Consider the following 20,823-nt stretch of genomic DNA (forward strand, 5'->3'; position numbering starts at 1 on the left):
GGGCGCATACTTTGAATAAAATATTTGTTATCATTCTCTTGAAATAAATGTGTTTTTTTCTTGAAAAAAATACCGGTTTCATATGTATACACCTGGTATATCCTTTAGGAGCAAAGTAGTCGTTTTTAGTTTTCCGTACCCGAAGAAAGAGAACGTAGTATCACACCCGCTGAATGCATGAGCAAATAGAACTGATTACTTGAAATTTTTCAAGAAACCACTATTTTGCAAGCGTTGTGAACTATAAAGTTGAGATTTAACATTTCCTTGTCCTTCTTATGAATAGCATTGATCTTTTTCCGGTGGGGAGAGAGAGAGAGAAAGAGAGAATGAGAGTGATCCATTATTAAAACGGGAAAATCGTCATCTTGTCCAACTACAACAGAGTTATTATAATCAGACTATGTTATGGCTGTCTGAAAAATGATCACTTCAGCATTATCTGTAGCAACGTACGTCTCAAATCCTCCATCTTCAAGTCTTTGTTGTAACTGAGAAATTAACCGAGCTTTATTTTTCAAGTTGCTCAAAAAGTTTTCTTGCGGTGAAGGTACATTTCTACTTTCCTGAAATAAAAATTTCAGGTGAAATATTTTTTAGCAGTCGTGGACGTTGGATACTCTTCGTGATAGTTTAATTTGTTGAGTAACCATTAAATACGACCAGAACGTCATTGCCCGTAATGTTTTCGTATAAAGGTAATGTAAGATGTATTAACATTTGCAAAAGTGACTTTCTTCGGTCGCACTACGCGGCGAATTAAATTACCACCATCAATGACATATGTGTATTCTGAAATATCTATTTCGTTCTTATCGACGATTTTAAATATGTCGTACAACGCAGACTTTTTTGTCTTTCTCATCAAACCTTCATCATCAAAGATGGAAAGTGAAAAATATGCGAGTTCGTGATTAAAACAAGTGTTTAAATCCTTCTGCGCTCTTACAGTGCATATAAGCCTTTGAAATAATTGCGTTTTATCTATCTATACGATATCATTTACAACTTTGATGCTAGAATTCGACGAAGAAATATTCTTTTTTTATTGCTGCGTAAAGGAAAAATGCTGTTGAAACCATTGCACAAATTTCTTCGTATGTTTCTCGTCCATCTTTATTCTCGAATCTCTTACTTCAATATGTTGAAAACTGCTGCCACTATTTATTTCACAGAACTTTTCCAGTTTTTCGCATACGTTGTAAGCTACTGGAAAGCCAGAAATTCATTTGTTGAGTAGGCTCTCTGTAAAGCCTCTTCCGTGAGTAATTCCTGCAATAATTTTCATATTTCTCATTGATGATTGTTTGATTATCATATCAGACAATACTCCACAACAGAATTTTGCAGAACGGAGAATTGTGAAAAATCCCTCTCATGTAAATTTATTGAATTCCTGTTCTGTTATTCGAAGATGAAGCGAATCGAGATCTTAGCGATAAAGTTGACAAGCCTGCGCATACAAAAAATGTCCACTTGCATAAAAGATTGTCAGCATCGCTCTAATGATGTATAAGTGAACCTTCCAATCTCCCATTCGTTCTGTCTGAATAAAGCGCAATACGACATTCATAAAGTCGAAATATTGTAGCCACAGTTGAGCTGTTTTCCCATTTCCATACAATACTTTCATGTGTTTCATTAACTTTTCGTGGATTTGTTTAATAAAGTCATCGTTTTCTACAGACTCAAAAGTTGGAGGCGATTTTTTTCAATCTTCAAGAAGGTTTTGCACATGTTTTTTTCAGTGCTGTCTAGAATAATTTCATTAAGCATGATTTTTCCTAATGCACAGTATGTTAACATATGTGTCTGAACGGCTTGCGTGTTAGCATGCCCAGAGAGAGTTTAAGAAACGGGTGAAGAGCCGAATACCGTAATCTTAAATCTGACAATCCACTACCTCCCATTATGTATTCAATTGCTCCAAGAGATGACATTAAGCTGTGGAAACCACTTAATCCAACAATAATGTTGGAATGTGTATTATTGGGATCATCCTGTAGTGAAGTAATAATATCCTTCGCTTTCATATAAAGCGGTAAATCGATTGTAGCAAAGCAAATCTCTTGCGTAGATTTATCTGATTCTTCTTTTGTGAATTTCAAAACAGTAAAAACTGTGTCGTATTCAGTTGGAGGTAAATTGACAAAAGATAATGCAAGCATCTGTGATCGCACGTATGAACGAGTAGATGTCAAAATTTCCATAAAACCTTGCCATGAAGGAAGAGAACGTGCCTGAACATGTCTTCCTAACAAACAACAATTATCTTAACTTGAAGGAATGTTAATTTTTTATTAATTTCAGAATCATAAACATTACTTAATTTTATTTTATTTAAACCTGCTTTTATTTAATCACTAAATGTTTGTTTTTGAATTCGTGCTGTACTTGCGATCTCTTTGGACGAAGAAACAATTCGCACTTTGCAAATTTCTTGATCTAAAACCTTGGTTTCCGGGGTTATGTATTTTATTACATCCATGGAATGAAACTTCAGGTTTCCAAGATTTAGCAGCAGATACTTCAAATACCGCGATATCCTTGTAACTTGAGCAGAAATCTAAAGCTACAACTGCATTTACAATATTTTTGACGCAACATTTCTAAATAAAAATACTGCCAGAGAAAGTAATAGGCAAGAAATAAATTAGCGAGGTCTTGTTGCTGATACCATGACCGATGGCTATAGACTTTTTTTTTGCAATTTTGTATTATTAGTTTTTTTACCTTCTACGATAACTGTATCTAAAAATGTACGCAATTTCGGTACAGCTGAAGCATTTGCTTCACACCTAAAGTCCTTGATATTTAGGTAATCTGTTATATTATATGGAGTGCTTTCAATATCTTCTTGTACTATCTGTCCCGCTGCTGTCACAATTCTCATACGTTCTTGTTCGTTGTCTGATCTTCTTGTATACCAACTGTCTATGACCTTAAATCCCGATCCGTTTTTTCTGTCACTGATGATCCATTGGGCATATTCTGTTCACTTTTTCTCATAAATCCCTTAGAATCCTGCTACACGGCATGATACGCTGTTTATCCGTCTTGAAACTTACTCACCCCATTCGTCCTTCCGGTTTGTAGCATGCTGTTCGTACTCTTTTAATTAAATTATATAAAAAGTCGAACTTTGTAGAAGTATTTGTTGGATAAGCGGTACTTAGATCTGGAAACTTTGTTTAAGGTAAAAGGACTATGAACTTTCATTTTAAAAGCTAGAAAGGCGAACTAGCACTCGCGAAACATATGTAAAAAATACAATAAGCGAGATGTGTATCACGATTCGCTAGACAGAGCGAAGTGCAGAGATTCGGTAATCTGAGCATGTGGATTACACTGGGATCCAGAGCTATCTAAAATCAAGCTTATCGGGATTGACGCGAGAGATACATGGACTTGATTACGTGATAAATATAAATTCTTTCAAATGGATGCGAATTAATATAAGGAGTCACAACATGCCGTCCGCCTCGTTTCGATTTTAAATTTAGAATAAAATGCCTTATGAAAATATTATTCAAATTCAAGTTATAATTAAAAACAACAAAATAAACGTCAGATACATACATACATATTCCTATATGGTTATAAATTCTAATAAACTAACATTCCGGTTCACATTGTGTTTTTATTTATTTATTTGTTTAACACATAATAGGGCGTGGTCCCGCCCGCTGTGACAAAACTAGTCCTTTGAACTAAGGATTATTTACATGGACTCGAAGTAAGCATACTTCATGAATCGGATGCCATTTATATCTTTGTTGTAATTTTTGATAATACTCAACATGCCAACGGAGAACAAGATTTTCCTTAAGTTCTAGAACAGATGGTTCAGGAATCGAAATCAGTAGACCTCCAGTTAGAAAGTCGCCTGGTCAAAGATAAGAGAAATCATCGGGATCACTCGAATTTACTGCTATTGGTCTAGAATTTAGACAAACTTCTATCTGTCATAGAACAGTGGTTAGTTCTTCGAACGTAAGAGTAAGATTGTGAGCGATACGCTTAAAATTCATTTTGAAACTTTTTACTCTAGCCTCACAGAGACCTTCACAGTGTAGAGCTGACAGAGGAATAAAGTGTCATTTAATAGTATTCTTTTCTAGAAAATGCTTGACGTTTTCATCGCTTACTACCATTTTACGATCAGCTTCCTAGAAATTCGTTCTCTTATCGCTATACAAGTCAGAGGATAAATCACGACGAGAGACGAAACGTTTAAAGGCTGCTAGAAAACTTTCTGCGATATATAGTCACTAACTGATTTTAAATGTATTGCTCTTCCGGCAAGACTAAGAATAGTGCCACATAACATTTTTGAAACTAATAGATCGGCCTCTACCTTGTCTCACTTTAAAGGGACCAGCGTAATCTAGACCTGTGTGTTGAAAATACCTAAAAGGAGTGATTCTTGCAACTGGAAGGTCACTCATCCGTTGAGATGGCGTTTCGGCTCTTTGGCGAGCGCAAATTATACCATTTTTTTAAGATTTCGAACGAGAGTTCGAGCACCCTTTATCCAAAAACTTTGTCTCAATAAATATAAGGTTAATTGAGACCCTCCATGAAGGACTTTTAGATGAGCTTGAGTAGCGATCAATTCTGAGATACGACCTTTTGTAAAATTACTGGATCCTTTGCATCAAAGGATATGGGAGCATTTTCTAATCGTCCTTTAACGCGTAATACGCCTTGTATCTCATGGAAAGGGTTCATTGTTTTTAAAGAGCTTAATTTTTGAATTTCATCTCTTTTAGGAAGAGCTTATTTTTCCTTTTTAAATTCAGTTTTCTAAGTTTCTTTTAGTCGGTAAATGCTAGTCTGTAAAAGATAATAAGTTTCAGCCGTTAATATTTTCCTAAGTTTAATTTTAAATACAGGGAATGAAAATAAAACAACAGCAACATGCTGTAATTCTCAACAATTTTGGTCAAGAAGAAGCTTTTTGTGGCAATTGACTTAGTAAAAAACTGGAGAATCTGCTACACAAGTATGACTTTTAGGGACTATTCGCACTTTAAGATCTTTGGTGGATGGAGGCGCTGGTGATAATGTAGGCCACTTGATACAATGGCATTTCAGGCAATGCGGTCCATACCACTATAATTTATTATCAAGAATCTTTGACGGAGAGAGACCTCTTGATGCAGCACAAAGCTTTAGACGTGGAATTGGAACGGTAATGGATGGAGTTACCTTAGATTCAGCTATGAGAAGCGTTATATGCGGATTATCGAGGTCTCGTAAAATTCTTAAATATACTACCGCTCCATATCCTTTCCTGGAAGCATCAGCAAATCTGTGTTCCTCCATGGATCCAGAAAATCGTCGAGTAATATAGTATCTCACTCTAGTTTACGTTACCAGAGTTCTTTCATTGCGATCTTGGCCACCAGAGCTACAGGGGTCAGCCATCCCAAAGGATCGCACAATTTCGAGATAATTGAAAGTACTATTCTTTTAGTTGCTACCAGAGGATCTATTTTTGAGATTTTAAACTGAAAAATATCTATGTTCGCATTCCAATGCTAACCTAGAACTACTCTACTTTTAGTTTCTTGTAATAAACTAATCATATTATTATCTGAAAAATGACTGAGTTGTTTAGTATTGCGAGTTCATTAGAAGCCCATTTTTGAAGGCAAAAACCTCTAATAGTGAGAAGTTTATTCAACTCGACGACCTTAAGAACGACAGAATTCAATTCATCTGCTCAAAACAGTACGTCATATAAAAATCAGGTTCTATGCTTTCTTTTGCTAATGGATATTTAGATCCTTTATCCTGAGCTAATTGTTTTAAAACGAGGTTGGCTAAATAAAGAGCTGAGGCGGTACCATAAGTTACGGTAAAAAGTTGAAATGAGAACTATTTTGAGACGGGTAACTTCCATGCAATGTACGTTGGTAGTCTATATCCCGAGGATCAACTAATATCTGTCGAAACATTTTACAGATATCGGCTACCAATACGAATTGATACGAAAACCATCGACAAATAATAGACCTAATGTCAGCTTGAAGTTTCGGGCCTACCTCTAATTGATCATTAAGTGATTTTCCAGAGGATGTAGATGATGAATCATTGAAAACTACGCGGACGCGGGTAGTACTACTTGTTTTCTGGATTACGGGATGATGCGGTAAATATACCGGCTTTAAATTAGAATCTTTGTTTTCAAAAGGATTTTGTAATTCTTGCATATGTTCTAATTTTTCATATTTCTTTAGGAATTTATTGTATTCGCACTCTAATTCTGCATCATATTTTAACCGACGTTCAATCCTAAACATCATAGCTTTTGCGATTTGAAACGATTTACCGAAAGCTTCTTGACTGGCTTTCTTCAATGGGAGACGCATGACATATCTACCATCTGGATGGTAGATAAAGTACAATTCCTTAAAGGACCTTAAATAATCCAACCAAATACCGTTGATTGGATAGTAAAGTCACTAGAAGGTCCTTGTATAAGACCAGGTAGCAAAAGTGAGACAAAATAATCAGCTCCGATGGAAAAATCGATTTTATTATTTGTACAAAAAGGTTCAAGATCTGCTAGCTCAAGGACACTATTGTCTCTATGGGATAGCGCTGCGCACGTAAAGTTTGAGCCATAGATACATTGAGAAAACTTGATGGAGAGCCTCGATCTAATAAAGCGCGAACAGCAAATTCTTTGCCATTATACGTTTTATTATTAGAATTAACAGTAGATGTACTTGGTGTCAAATGAGAATGCGCATTTGACTTATTCGAATTCGAGGAATGCTCTTATTTAAGCGACAAATTATAAGACTCAAAGGTGTTTATAATTCTCAGTATATGAAGATTGCTCGCTGTATAACAAAGAATTATGTTCACGTTTGCATTGAATACATATTGATTGACTTTTACAATTGCGTAGCATATGACCTGGTCTTAAATAATCAAAACAGCAGCAATGCTCACGAGCAATCTCCATTCTTTTCGAAACTCTGAATTATTGTGATGGTATTGAGCATGTAATTTTTTGTGATGTAAGTTACTGTGATTATAATTCGACTGGGAACAACTGAAATTATTGTCTTTTGTCATTTGAATTTGCTTCTAAAGTACGAATTCTAATGGAAAGAAATATACCAAGATCCTTATAAGATGGAACCTCAGAAAGATCGGCTGCATATCTTTCCCATTGAGTCAGCAAGGATTTGTGCAGTTTTTTGACTATAAGAAATACTAGAATGTCGTCCCAATGTTTTACTGGGTGACCTAAATTTTTTAATGCTAACATAGCTTCATTTGTGGTGTCTCGTAGTTGCTTCAAATCTTTAACTGTTTCATTTTTTTTAGGCGCAAGGAAAATAAAGGTATGTAAATATGCTTCTTTTCATAACGCTTATTTTCATAGCGCTTTATTTTCATATCTCTTATTTTCATAACGTTCTTTATGGGAATCTAAAGCACTGGAATAATTTCTATCAGTAACTGCAATATGTTTAATTACTTTTGCAGCTTCGCCAGTTAACCAGTTAACAAAGACAAAATTAGATTATGGAATGCTTAAACATTATGAACCTATTAAAAGTTATTTAATCGCATTTTGGCTCTCACTTCCACAAGTTTTTTGTTTTTCAGTTATGCTTCACTTTTTAAATTTTAACGAACTTCACTTTTCTTGGCTGTTCAGAGATATTTGAATGAGTTTTTCTCCACTTATTAGCCGTAATTATAGTCGCACTAAAATGTGCATTTTATTTTCGATCATGTTTCTCGTAGAAAAGTTTAATAATTAGTTCTCATAGATCAAGAATAATCCGGCTCGAAGGGCCAAATTTATGTTCGTACACTTTTAATTAAATTAGAAAAAAGTCGAATTTTGTGAAAGTATTTGCTTGATAAGCAGTACTTAGATCTGGGAACTGTGTTTAGAGTAAAAAGACTATTAACTTTTATTTTGAAAGCCACAAGATTGATTAAAATGTACAAATGTCACAAAAAGGCGAACAAGCGCTCAAGAAACATTAATAAAAAATAGAATCAGCGATATATGTATAACGATTCGTTAGATAGAGCGAAGTACAGAGATTCTGTCCTCTTAACATGTGGATTACTCGACGATCAAGAGCTCTCTGAAATCAAGCTTATCGGGATTGACGCGAGAGACATGGGCTTGATCGCATTATAAATATAAATTCTTTCAAATTTGCGCGAATTAATAGAAGGAGCCACAACACATGCATTAAAACCTTATCTTCAAAACTTGCAGTACGTAACATGTACGTAGGGTTACGTGGATTTTTCATTTCCATTTTTTCTGCTGCTGGGTCTTACCTGGATCTTTTGTGCAATGTTTTTAAATCTTTATTAATATTATGCTACTTAATATACTCACGTCTATATGTTTTAGGTACTTCTATCGAGTCGACCCTTTTGTAATAAGTTCAGGTATCCATCTTTGCGAATTTCACTCATTCTGCTAAGATTCTTAATTCCACTTTTTATTTCGACTGTCTCGCTTATATTTAAACTTTTGTCATGTATAAAACATTTACTTATTGAAGCCGTGATGCATTTCAAAACACAACTGCCTCATAGTTTTTCAGCACCTTTACGTCTTACTCTGAAAAACTACTGGATAGAGAGGGTATCTTTTTTTAATCTACGGGGTCCAGCATTTATGTAGTTCTGCATGCGATTAAGAGTTTATCCTGTAAGTTGCGGATGCTTGAGATCCTTAAAAACGAGTTCACACATATAAGCCACATTCACGGCAGATGAGTCTGGACCCTCGTCCAGAACCTGAAACAGGAACTCCACCTTTCACTTTTCATGAGATGTATTCTTAAAGATAAGAGTTCAAGGTCTGAGTAAAGCAATCTCTAATAAAGATAATGGGTTTTATGAGAGCACTTACAAAAGCGATTCTTGAATTGTTATATATTTAACTATGGAATGTTAAATTACATTTTTCAAAGAATTTAATCTTCCGTTTGTAAACCATGATACAAAAAACGCACCAAAAACTCTAGCTTATAGGCAGTGTCGAAATGAGACCCCAGTGCTTGTACGTATACTTTAAAAAAATTAATTATGATTTTCCAAATTGATGTAATGCAAAAAAATGTTTCGGTCCGAAAAGGAAATTCTCTGCTCTACAATTTTTATTCGGTGCATTTTTGTCCAAAAACTGCTAATTTTTTTCCTCGGACTATGACGCCCATAGATGAGACGATTTAAGAATAAAACTCGTCGATTTAGTGCTGAACGAACTTCAAGAAATAAGAACCGTAAAATTAGTTACTAAAAATCCGATTAAAATTCATAAAGTTGATCTACAAAAGACCGGTAAAACAGGATCCGATAGTGAAGTTAGTTTTAATACAGCTGATAATTTAGGAAGTAGGTCAAGAGGCAGCTCGTACATTTCAAGCAGACTAGAAGCCGTTTTATACGATGAAGATGAAATGACAGGAAAGTAAAAAATCAAATTCAAGTTGAATTCTGACGATTGGAAAGCATTCACGGAGAGAATCGGGTTGCACTTAATGCTGAAGGAAATTGAAGAAGCCAATATGAAGGTAACAACTCGTTTGACAAGTACTGATGCAGCTTAAATGCTGTTTCACTATTTACGTACTACAGCCGATACTGCTACAGTGAAATATGCAGATTTGATAAAATTGATGTCAGATCAAATCAATCTGAAACCTTCTATTGTGATGGAGCGGTGCAAATTCAACAAAGCGAAACAAATTTAGGACGAGTCTATAGCGGAGTCTGTCGTGAAGCTAAGAAAACTGTCACTACACTATAATTTCGAGAAACTCGATGGCGCTCTTCGTGACTAGTTTGTCTGCGGAGTTGATGACGAAAATACAAGAATTGGATTGTTTAAAGTCACAGATTAAAACTTTGATAAAGCCTGTTTAAAAGCTCTGGCACATGAGAGTTCTATAAAAAATGCAACAGGCGCTGAAAAAATCGTTACAAAAAGTGATGTAAAAGAAGAAGTGTTTTCTATGGAGCGAAAAACAAATGCTACTGCTGAGGCAAAGCTGGAATTTTGTGGAGAAAATTCAGATATCGAGGTGACACATCGATAAGTAATTACTTAGAATTTTATTCGATTGATGCCAATTTAGATAATGCAAATTTTGGTTACAGCTTCATCAAAGTGGATCCAGAGTTCCTAGATGTTGAAATTAACAGTAAAGTTGTTGCAATGGAAATTGACACCGGTACCTATTTTACGGTAGTATCTGAAAAATGTATAGATAACTATTTTAAACATTGCCAAGTAGATAAAACATGGCCAAGGACAGTGGCTAGCAGAGTTCGGATTATGGCTCTCAGCCGTTTCAAGATATTGCTGAAAAAGACAGTAGGAACGCGTCATTAAAACTTAATGTAGAAAACGCTAAAAAGAAAATACTAACGGAATTCAAAGAGCTTTTTGGAAATACGCCATGTTTGTATAATAAAAAGTAAATTAACTTACATTTTTACAAAAAATACAAAACCGATCGCCCTACGACCTAGGCATGTGCCCTTTGCATTGAAAGAAAAATTGAGCGGGAAATAGACACGGTAATTTCGCTAGATCATTTGGAATCAGATTCGAGCGAATGGGCTACGCCGATAGTTCCGGTTTTGAAATCTGAAAGGGTAGTCAGAATCTCCGGTGATTTCAAAGTAACTCTCAATCCTTATATTCAATTTACTAAACGTCCATTTTCATAAGTCGAAGATATTTTTCGGGTACTGCAGAAGGGTTTGAAGTACACCTAACTCGTTCTCCCATATGCGTACATACAAATTCCGATAGATAAAGAATCACAAATTTTACTAACAATCACGACTCACAAAGGGCTGTTCAGGTACAGGAAAATTACTAAAAGTACGGCACAAACGCCGGGTAAATTTCAACACATTATAGATGAATGCCTGCTAGGGATCCTAATTGCCATAGCTTATGTCGATAATGTTTTTGTAACAGGACCTACAAATGAAGCGCATATAAAAATTTGCGCATGTTATGTAAAAGATTACAGTAATATTTTTGCGTGTAAGCAACAAAAAATTTGATTTTTTCAAAGATCGTTTAAGAGTTTTAGTTTTTGTAATAGATAAGAAAGGTTTACATAAAGACAAATCCAATTAAAGGCTATGTGTGAAGCGGCGCAAACAGAAAACAGCTAATAGATTACTTTATTCCTGGGCCTTATCAATTTTTATGCAATTTTTTGGAAGAACCTTTTTTTTGGTTAAGAATGAAATGGTCTCACTAAGGCTACTTGTGCAATATGATCCAAATAGACAGTTAATATTAGCCTGTGATGCGTCAGATTATGGACTTTCAGCAATACTATTGCGCAAGTACAAAGACTGTTCAGAAAAACCGATCGTATTTTCACCAAAATTAATTCCAAAGAAAGAAAGAAGTCGTGCAATAATAGACAAGGAAGCGAGTGTAATTTTTTTGGTTTCATGAAATTTTGCGATTTTGTATACGGTCAAGAGATAATACTGTTTTATGACCATAAGCCATTAGAAATCATTTTCGGGATAAAGCAAGGTATACCCAGCAGCGTGTAGGCTGCAATGCTGGGCATATTTCTTATATGTTTTTAGGTAAAAAATAAAGACTATAACATCTGAACAATACTAAAGAGGTTCTGAAAAAATCCAAGCACTAATTCTGTTCTTTGTAAAAGGGTTAAAAAAATTATTAAAATTTTTTAATAATTTTTTTTAAAGTACTTTTGGTACACCAACCATTTTTTCACTGTATCATGCTCATATCCAAGTATTCAATATATATTTTTGCGGAAATCATCGACGCATTGCTTTATATTTAAAAAAATAAGAACAGTTGGATAAAAATAGAAAAAAAATCATTATTCGATGAATCAAAAAATTCTAAGAAAATGAAAAAATACTTCTTTTCGATCTTTCACTGCTGACATTCGCCAAAGTAATTTCATATTTGCCCAGTATGCACCACGTGGAATTCGTCAGTTAGACTCCCATCCCTTACTTTATATACATTATATACAACTATATGCATCCTGTATTAATAACTTAACATAGCATACATACACTATGTAGTACATGTGTATATATTCCTATATGTACCAGATAGTACCCAACAATTAACATACATATCTACTCTTCATGTGCACAAAATTCTTGCCCGGTCTGAGAGTGGCAATCGATTTTTAAGTGCTTTGATTCATTCTTAACCCGTGTACGCATATGCGCTTGTATTAAAACGGTTTTCGGTCCCACGACCAACATGTAGGAAGTCGCTGCGCGGCGTAATTTTTCGAATGCATAAATCGTATATTGCAGTTGAGCTTGTAGGAAAATCGTCACGAACAATTAAAAGAAAACTAAACCACAAATGCTGCTACAATGCACATGAGCATCCATACATGCACATATGCGTACACTTTTTGGGCATGAATCAAAACACTTGAGAATCAATTGCCAATTTCAGGCGGGACAACAGTTTTGTGCATATGAAGAGTATATATGTAAATGGTTGGATATCATGTAGGTGTATAGTGTATATATGCTTTGTTAAGTTATTAGTATAGAATGTATATAGTTGTATATGTTGTATACAAGCAATTCCATGCCAAATCATATGAATAATTTAAGCTATTGTTAGTAATCTTGATGAAAATTGCAGTATTTGTTCTCTTAGGTGCTGAAAGAAAAACCCTAAAATGATTTTTGAATCATTTGAATCAGAAATTTGGTGACTGAATCTAAAAAACGAAAGGAATTCATTTTTGCGTTGGGCCATCTCACAAAGGTTAATATACAAATATTAACAATCGGAATTAAATGGTTCAGGCTAAACACCTGTTGCTAGAGTAACGAAAGGTTCGACCGTTAGGGACTCAGCGTAAGAGCGCGTGTAGAGTTGAAGGTAGAATACAGCAACGAAACCAAGATCGATGTTATAAGGGAAGTAAGGGAAATAAACAGACATTCTTATATACGTTTAAAAATGTTCAATGAAAATATTTCAATGTAATTAATCTAAATCTTAATATTTAATTGCTTAATTAAAATATTCATTTAAGTTAAGATTTCTGTTCAAATTGCAAAGCTCTAAAATTTAATGAACTCATTTCCTTGAATATATTATAAGTAAAAAAAGATCAAAATTTTAATTAAATTTTCTAGCATAAAAAAAGGATTGAATGTTTACAGTTCCACTAACCTTATTAAATACAAATCTTAAAGCAAAAACAAAAGCAGTTACTTCAAATAATGTATTGGAACATTAGAGTTAAAAAAATTGTTTAAGATACGAAATACTTAAACCTGAAATTAATATTCTGACTTTAAAGTTGAATTTGAACATTGAATCGATAACTAGCTGAAAATAGAAGAAATAAGTTTTAAAAATGCAAGAGTTTTATAAAAATTTGCTAAAAGCTAGTAATTATTTATATAAAATGTGAGAATGCACATTAGTTAACATAATAAATAGTATAATAATTTAATAAATTGCAAACATAGGTAAGTAAAGTAAACTGTGCTTATGAAATTTTTATCTTATTCCTGGAACAATATTTGAAGGGTTGCAGTATATGGAATTAGATAACAAAAAAGAAATTTTTTAGGAGAGCGAAGTAACGTTTCGTAAAATCGAAATCAGCATATAAAGATAAAAAAAAGTTACGCCCGAGCTAAAGTGTTTCTGAAATGAAGGCTAAAAAAGTATGATTAAACAAAATTATCGAATTTCCAAAAAATGAAATATGGAAGATTACAATCTTAATCACGATATAATGTGCAATTTTCATCTTAGACCAAAAGTAACAACTTACTCCTGAGACATTAAGTTGCTTAATTAGAATAAAATGAGTTTGACGAGCAAAAGTTAACCAATTTCAAGTAAATCATTCAAGAAAATTGGCGAATAAAATTTCGTGGGTTTTGCAAATCGTTTTTAAACAGCGACTGTAAATTTATTTTTCAATTTCAAAACATAATAAAAACTTGCTCCCGAAATATGGGGAGGTTGAATAAGAATAAAAAAGAATTTAGGGAATACAAAAATACGATGCTTACAGCCGCAGTCGAGAATGGCGCGAACTATATTCGTCATTTACCGACCCCTACCACCGTTCCCCCCCTTTTTTCCATTTTCACTTTTATACTGTCCCTGGGTACCATCCAGGCACACCCAGAGCACCATCAAAGGGTTTATCGAATAATGATTTTTTATTTGCTTGTTATTGCACTATTGCGTAAAAACTATAGAGTCATAAGCTACAAATTCAAGATACCCCTCAGTATCATTGAATTGCATGCGTATGAGCGACGTACAAGTCTTTTTTTTGCTATGAAGTAATGCTTCGATCATTTCTGCAAAAGGATATATTGAATACTTGAATATGAGCATGATATAGAAAAAATGGTGGATGTACCAAAAGTAATTTGTTTTAAAAAATTACTGAAATATTTTAATAATTTTTTGATTCCCTTGTAATTAACAGAATTAATTTTTTAATTTTTTCAGAGCCTGTTTAGTACCCCATATGACATATATTTCAACTATCACTGATCAAATTGTAAAGCTGGAGCGCCTCTTAGAAAGAGTCGCGAACCAGCGACCAGGTATCGCCTTTAGCGATGCTCATACCTTGACGTGTGTTGTGGGACCGTGGAGTGGGCGTGGCACTCTCGGTACGCCCGGAAACCCGAAAGTATGTTTACGATTGCAGTGTTAATAAACATATTCTCAGTTTACGTTCAATTTATTATAATTTAGTGACCTTTTACTACGTGCTTTAGCCACTGTTGGAATATATAGCAACTTTGAACTTTGAACGAATGAAATAAAAGTCCACGGCTAAATGTCTTTATTTAGTAAATTAAAAATTTTATTTCTTGATTTACATTGTATGTATTAGAAAAAATACCTACTTCTTATATGTTTTTAAATGTTGTCTACATTGTTTTCTTTTTTAAAGAGAACCGTCTCTATAACCACTGCAGTTACAATACATGACTTTAGTTATGTAGAGATTAGAATCACAGTTTTGATTTAATTTAAAATATTTATAATATTAGAACAAATGGAATTGAAATGCACGCATTAAACGTACGAAAACGAATACGAAGCGCGAAAGCACACCCGAGCTCCGTAGGTGTGCTCAAACTTGAATCATTTTGTAGATTTTTGTGAAACGTACATTTTTCAACTAAACTCTTTTCTATCTTTAACGATAGTTTACATACAAAATCGGCTCTAGGATTTCTACTCAAACATATAGGCTTTCGTTCTGCATGAAAACAATACAAAAATCCGAAATGTGCCTTTTTATATGATGCCTGGTCTAAAGCGTGGAAACGTTATGAATGTAAAACTAAAAGTAAAAATTAATTTTTTAAATGTATGTGAAACGTTTGTTTATCAAAAAATCGTTGTACTGAACTGGAGATAAGTGGTGACCATTAGCGATTGTTGTTCGAACTGTGTGAAACAGAAAAAAACGCTTGCATCAACTGAACAAAAAGATTAGATAGGCAAGGCAGAATACGCTCTGTATGCAGTGTGTGATTGACCACATGACATCTGGCAAATCGTTCACGGAAAGTGTTCCGAAGTTCGCCCAAAAAATGATGATGTACAATCACACGCAAAAACAAGTCAAAGCTGCTGACAGCCAAGCCTTATCAGCCTTCATCTTGTTTTTGTCAAAAATCTGCCAAAACCGAATGAGGTAGAGATTTTTTGAAGAAGGTTATACAAGATCCCGAAAACACTGGCTTTGAAAGAAGATACTGATAATATCATCCGCTTCAAGGAGTTTTGCGACAATCTTGTAATATCTGAAGAGGAATGTCTATCAATCACTGTCGAAGAGGTTAAAAAAGCACATAGGGTTGCGAAGAAATTTTCCGCTTCAGGACGAGATGGTATCAAAAACTTCTGATAGAAGACGCTTGTTGGAAGAATTGAGCCTGTTTAGGAAGATGTACGAACAAGGTGGCTCGAAAAAGCTGTAACAGGCTGACGAGAGAACCTGCTGATTGACAGGTGCGCCTGCAAAAACGCAGCAGTCCATCAGCGCGCCCAAGCAATGTTTTGAATAAACTACCGAAAGACTTTGGATTCAACCTCTCAGACTTATCAGCTGGAAAGTTTGAAAGTTATTATGCACATAGTGAGACGCATAAAGAGATTAATGCCCGTTTGGAAAATAAGATTTATTCACTCATCTCGAAAATATCGTGTGATTACGAACAAAATCACCTTTCAGAGGGGCGACTTTCAGGGAGACACCATGTGCCCTATACTTTTTTTCATTACACATCTGCCTCTACCTCGCGTACATGTATTTTACTCATGTATTTTATATGGATGACCTAAAGCTCTATGCTTCTGGTAAAATCAAACTTCAAAGTGCTTTAAATATCGTCATGAAGTACACGAGAGATTGGCATGGACTTTTGAGTGGACAAGTGTGCCAAAATTCATCTGAAGAATAGAAAGTTTATGGGAAGCCCAAAGGACCATAAACTTGTCGGTATAAGTTTTATTAGACATCTTGACACTGGAGAGACCTATACATACCTAGGGGTGCCTTAAACCCGCATTCACGAAGTATCAGTGAAGAAGTCTCCACGAAGCAGATACAAGCATCTTCTTTGACTGATTTGTAAAATTTCTAATGAAAACCTATTTCTTTCATTGCAGATTCCCTAAAAATACGTAAGTTTTATATTGCACGTCGAAACGAAAGATATAGAAAACATATAGTCGGCATACTTGCCACTAAACTTTCGGAGATAGTGCAGGATAAGGAACTCCAAATGTAAACTTTATCAAAGCCATTTCATGGATTTGAAGCAACCTTCCGGCGTCCTGGTTGTCATTCAACACGTTCAGTACGCTAAAACTCAGCTTGTACCAAGGGTATCTGCTGAATATGGTTACGAAAATAAGTAGGCAGTCGCGGACAATTGTCCAGTGGTGTCCCGAAGCAATTAACCCCCAAGCGGAGGTGTGAGAACCGTGCTGAAAGCTGAATGGCACCTGGATGAGGTGTCTAAAACGGTGACTCTGGGATACCGGGGGACCTCTCAGAGTACGCAGCCTTATCCTTGCATACGGGGCTCTGCAAGGATAGACGAACACCTTTCCCTAGCTTCTCGTGGGAATAACAGTGACAACACCAAACATAGTTGTAGTAAGTGCGGTTCAAAACAACAGAACGCGCAGGGCTCCCGGTAATGGGTCGGCCAGCAATGCCGACCATTTTAGAGCGTAGGGTGCCAATGAAGATGGATTCAATGCGATGGATCGGCGGAATCTCGGGACCTTAAGGTGGACGGAGCCACTGAATCGCGACTTGCTAGAGTGCTACGATGTGAGTGTGGCCCCTGAACGGGGGCACATAGCACGACTGCATGCTCTGTTGTGCGTGAAACACCCGGAGCTATCGAACTTTTGCATCAAAGTCTGCAAAACCATGCTGAACTACTTCAAAAAAGGCAGAAATCCGATAGACGAAGAGCGATGCTTTATGACCCGGAGAAACATCAACAGCAAGGTTTCTCTCAAGCCTAAAGATCTGGCTGAAATGGATGACCAGCTTCGTAGACATTTTTCCGAAGAATCCGACCTATGGGCTATCAATTATTCTGTGTATAATGCAGCGAGGGCTTTGGCTGATGCGAACCGTAAAACAAAACCAACGGTTGATCACAAGACCAAAAGACGAATGCATCAACTCGCCATCAAGATAGGCTGGGAAAGACAGTACGCGGCCCGAATTCATTGTGTGATTGACTACATCACATCTGTCAGGAATTTTACCGCCAAGGTTCGAAGGTTCTCGCGCGAACTCCGTACCCTTTATCACACACTTAACAAGTCAAAGCTGCTAAACATCAAGCAGCATATTGTTGAGAGAATACGGATACTATCTGACGCCAAGAGAAGTCTAGAGCGGAGGGAGAGGTAGGTCAGAGAAAATCAACATCTCGACTCTTCCAAGACCGTCCATTTACTGTCGACTACCCGCCCAAAGCAGATGAGGTCGAAGTATTTTCGAGAGAAGTCTACGAAGTGCAGCATAGACTGGACGAAGACTCAGAAAAAATAAATACTTCAAGGAGCTGTATGATGCTCTCATAACACCTGATGAAGAATGCCTACCCATCACTACCAAGGAGGTGAAAAAAGTATTAAGCGGGATGAAGAGCTATTCCGCTCCTTGACCAAATTGTATCCAAACCTTCTAGTGGTAGAAGTTTTCTTGAACCTGTCAAAATTTGGCCCGTATTTTTACCTCATATTCAAATTCGGAACAGCCAATTCCGAAGTGGTTGGTGGAAGCGCGCACAATAATCCTGCCGAAAATAGGCAACTTAGCTGACCCGAAGAATTACAGGCCAATCACTTGTATAAGATATTATTGTATAAGATACACACACTGTATAAGATATTCACAGCTATCCTAAATGATAAGATTTTTAGGACAATTGAACCTGTGTGGCAAGAAATGTATGTAAAACGAGGCTCAAAGAAAGGCGTAGCGGGATGTCGGGAGAACCTGCTCATCGATCGATGTGTCTGCAAAGATGCAGCCTTCTACCAGCGTGACCTATCGATGGCCTGGATCGATTATCGGAAAGCTTTCGATTCGACCTCCAATAGACTTATCTGTCTTTTGGAAAGCTTAAAGGTTCATCCGCAAATCGTGAGATACATAGAAAGATTGATGCCGTTTTGGAAAACCAGAGGTAAACGAGGAACAAAAGTATCTGCAACGAACATGCTTGCCGTCCGTCCCGGTAGTACTCTATTCATTTGGAGAAGTACCATGGACGAAGAACGAGCTCAGATCCCTTGATATCGGGACAAGAAAGGTTATGTACATGAACAAAAGCATGCATCTTAAGTCTTATGTTCTACTTCTCTACATCTCACGCTGTCAAGGTTGTCGCAAAATATTGAATCTTGAATGTCTTCACAACAGGATTATTCCTGGTACAGCACATAGAATAGCAAATGGAATCTGTCTTTTGGAAATCTTAAAGGTTCATCCGCAAATAGTTAGGTGCATAGAGACATTGATGCCGCTTTGGAAAACCTGATTTACTATTTCATCTGGAAAAAATCGTGTGACAAATAGCAAGGTTACCTTTCAGAGAGGTGTCTTTCAGGGCGACACCATGAGCCCACTCCTCTTTTGCCTTACATTATTGCCACTGTCTCTAGCACTTCGCCATTCCGACGGGTACTTGTGCGGCAAACCTGTAAATCGAAAGTACAAGGTCACTCATGTATTCTACATGGATGATCTTAAGATCTGTGCTAAAAACAAAGAGCACCTACATCTAGCTCTAGGGATTGTCGAACGATATACTAAGGAAATTGGAATGGAATTTGGGTTAGACAAAGGCGCCAAGGTTTATTTTCAGGATGTGACATCTATAAAGGATACTCTCCGAAGCAGATACAAATGCCTCATTAGACAAATTTGGTCTTCCGAACTGTCGACAAGGAATAAAGTATCTGGAATGAACATGCTTGCCGCCGCGGTAGTACTTTATTCATTTGGAGTAGTTCCATGGACGAAGAACGAGCTCAGATCCCTTGATATCGGGACAAGAAGGGTTATGCACATGAACAAAAGCATGCATCTTAAGTCTTCCGTTCCGCAACTGTACATCTCACGCCGTCAAGGTGGTCGCGAAATATTGAGTCTTGAATGTCTTCACAACAGCGTTATTCTGGGCACAGCACATAGATTTGCAAATGGAAAAGACCCTCTTATTAAAATGGTCAAGAATCACGAAGAAGTGGGCAAAGGAGCGTTTCTGTGCAAAGCAGCGGAGGAGTCTGCTGAAACACTCGGACTCAACTTCAGTATTAGGGGTGAACAAAATGCATCAAATCTTATCTATTTCGAGTACTCATTTCCTGAAAGGATTGAAATTTGCCACGGAGGGTTTTATTTTGGCATGCCAAGTCGGTGTCATTTCCACCTCAACATACCGTCGCCACATTTTGAGCCAAGACATTCTTGATGATAGCTGCAGGGCGTGCCATGCACACCCCGAGCATTTAACTCACATACTATCCAGTTGTCCAACCCATGTCGGAACGGCCTACATCCAAAGGCACAATGTGGCACTAAGAGTGCCTTATTATCATCTCTGTCACTCTTACGGCATTAACCTTAGTATCGCTCCTCTAAATGCTACTAGGGAAATCGACTCAATTGTCGAGAATGAGAAGTGCCGCATATACTGGAACTTTATATTCTTGACCATTGCTTCTGTTGCACACTCGAGGCCTGACATGGTTCTTCTTGACTCTGAGAAGCGAACCATCTTTGTTATCGAATTTTCGGCACAAGCTGACGGAAACATCATAGCCAAGGAGAATGGAAAGCAAAATATGTATAGAGACATGAGGGAGTTTCAACGATTGTACCCGGAATATTCTCTTAAGCTAATCGTCTTTCTCATTGCTGTTCTTGGAGGTACTAAGCTTTCACTTGTTCATAGCCTGAAAAGCAGCCCTGCGTGTCAACAATATGCTAAAACACTTGCGGGAAAAATGCAGAAGTCGGTCGTTCTTGGGTCTCTCCGTGTTCTCAGGTTGCACGAAACTTTTGCTGGATCATCGTATTGATTCCGTTACAGACTGTAGCCACCTATCTCACGGTCGTGAGACGTGCTTCTGGCTAAAATTTTACCGCGATTTTGCTGGGAGCGGGTGCAGTTTTTCAAATTAGCACCCGCTCCCGGCAAAATCCTGCGGTTGTCCTTATGAAAAATTTT

The 20,823-nt window shown here is 36.5% G+C and overlaps 1 protein-coding gene across 12 annotated transcripts in view; it reads left to right on the top strand.

The window, feature by feature from the left end:
- Window positions 1-20,823, top strand: part of LOC117168793 (DENN domain-containing protein Crag) — a 205,549-nt gene that overhangs the window by 173,742 nt on the left and 10,984 nt on the right. For 2 of the 12 annotated variants that reach the window (XR_004466553.1, XR_004466555.1), the window contains exon 20: window positions 5,971-6,157. The exons of 9 other annotated variants lie outside the window; for them this stretch is intronic. The gene's annotated coding sequence lies outside the window, so the exon portion shown is untranslated. Of the gene's footprint in view, window positions 1-5,970; window positions 6,158-6,245; window positions 6,937-20,823 lie in introns of those variants that run through there. One more of the 12 variants, XR_004466554.1, reaches the window with a different exon arrangement.

Source organism: Belonocnema kinseyi, chromosome 3 (genome assembly GCF_010883055.1).
Source record: "Belonocnema kinseyi isolate 2016_QV_RU_SX_M_011 chromosome 3, B_treatae_v1, whole genome shotgun sequence".
NCBI lineage: Eukaryota > Metazoa > Arthropoda > Insecta > Hymenoptera > Cynipidae > Belonocnema > Belonocnema kinseyi.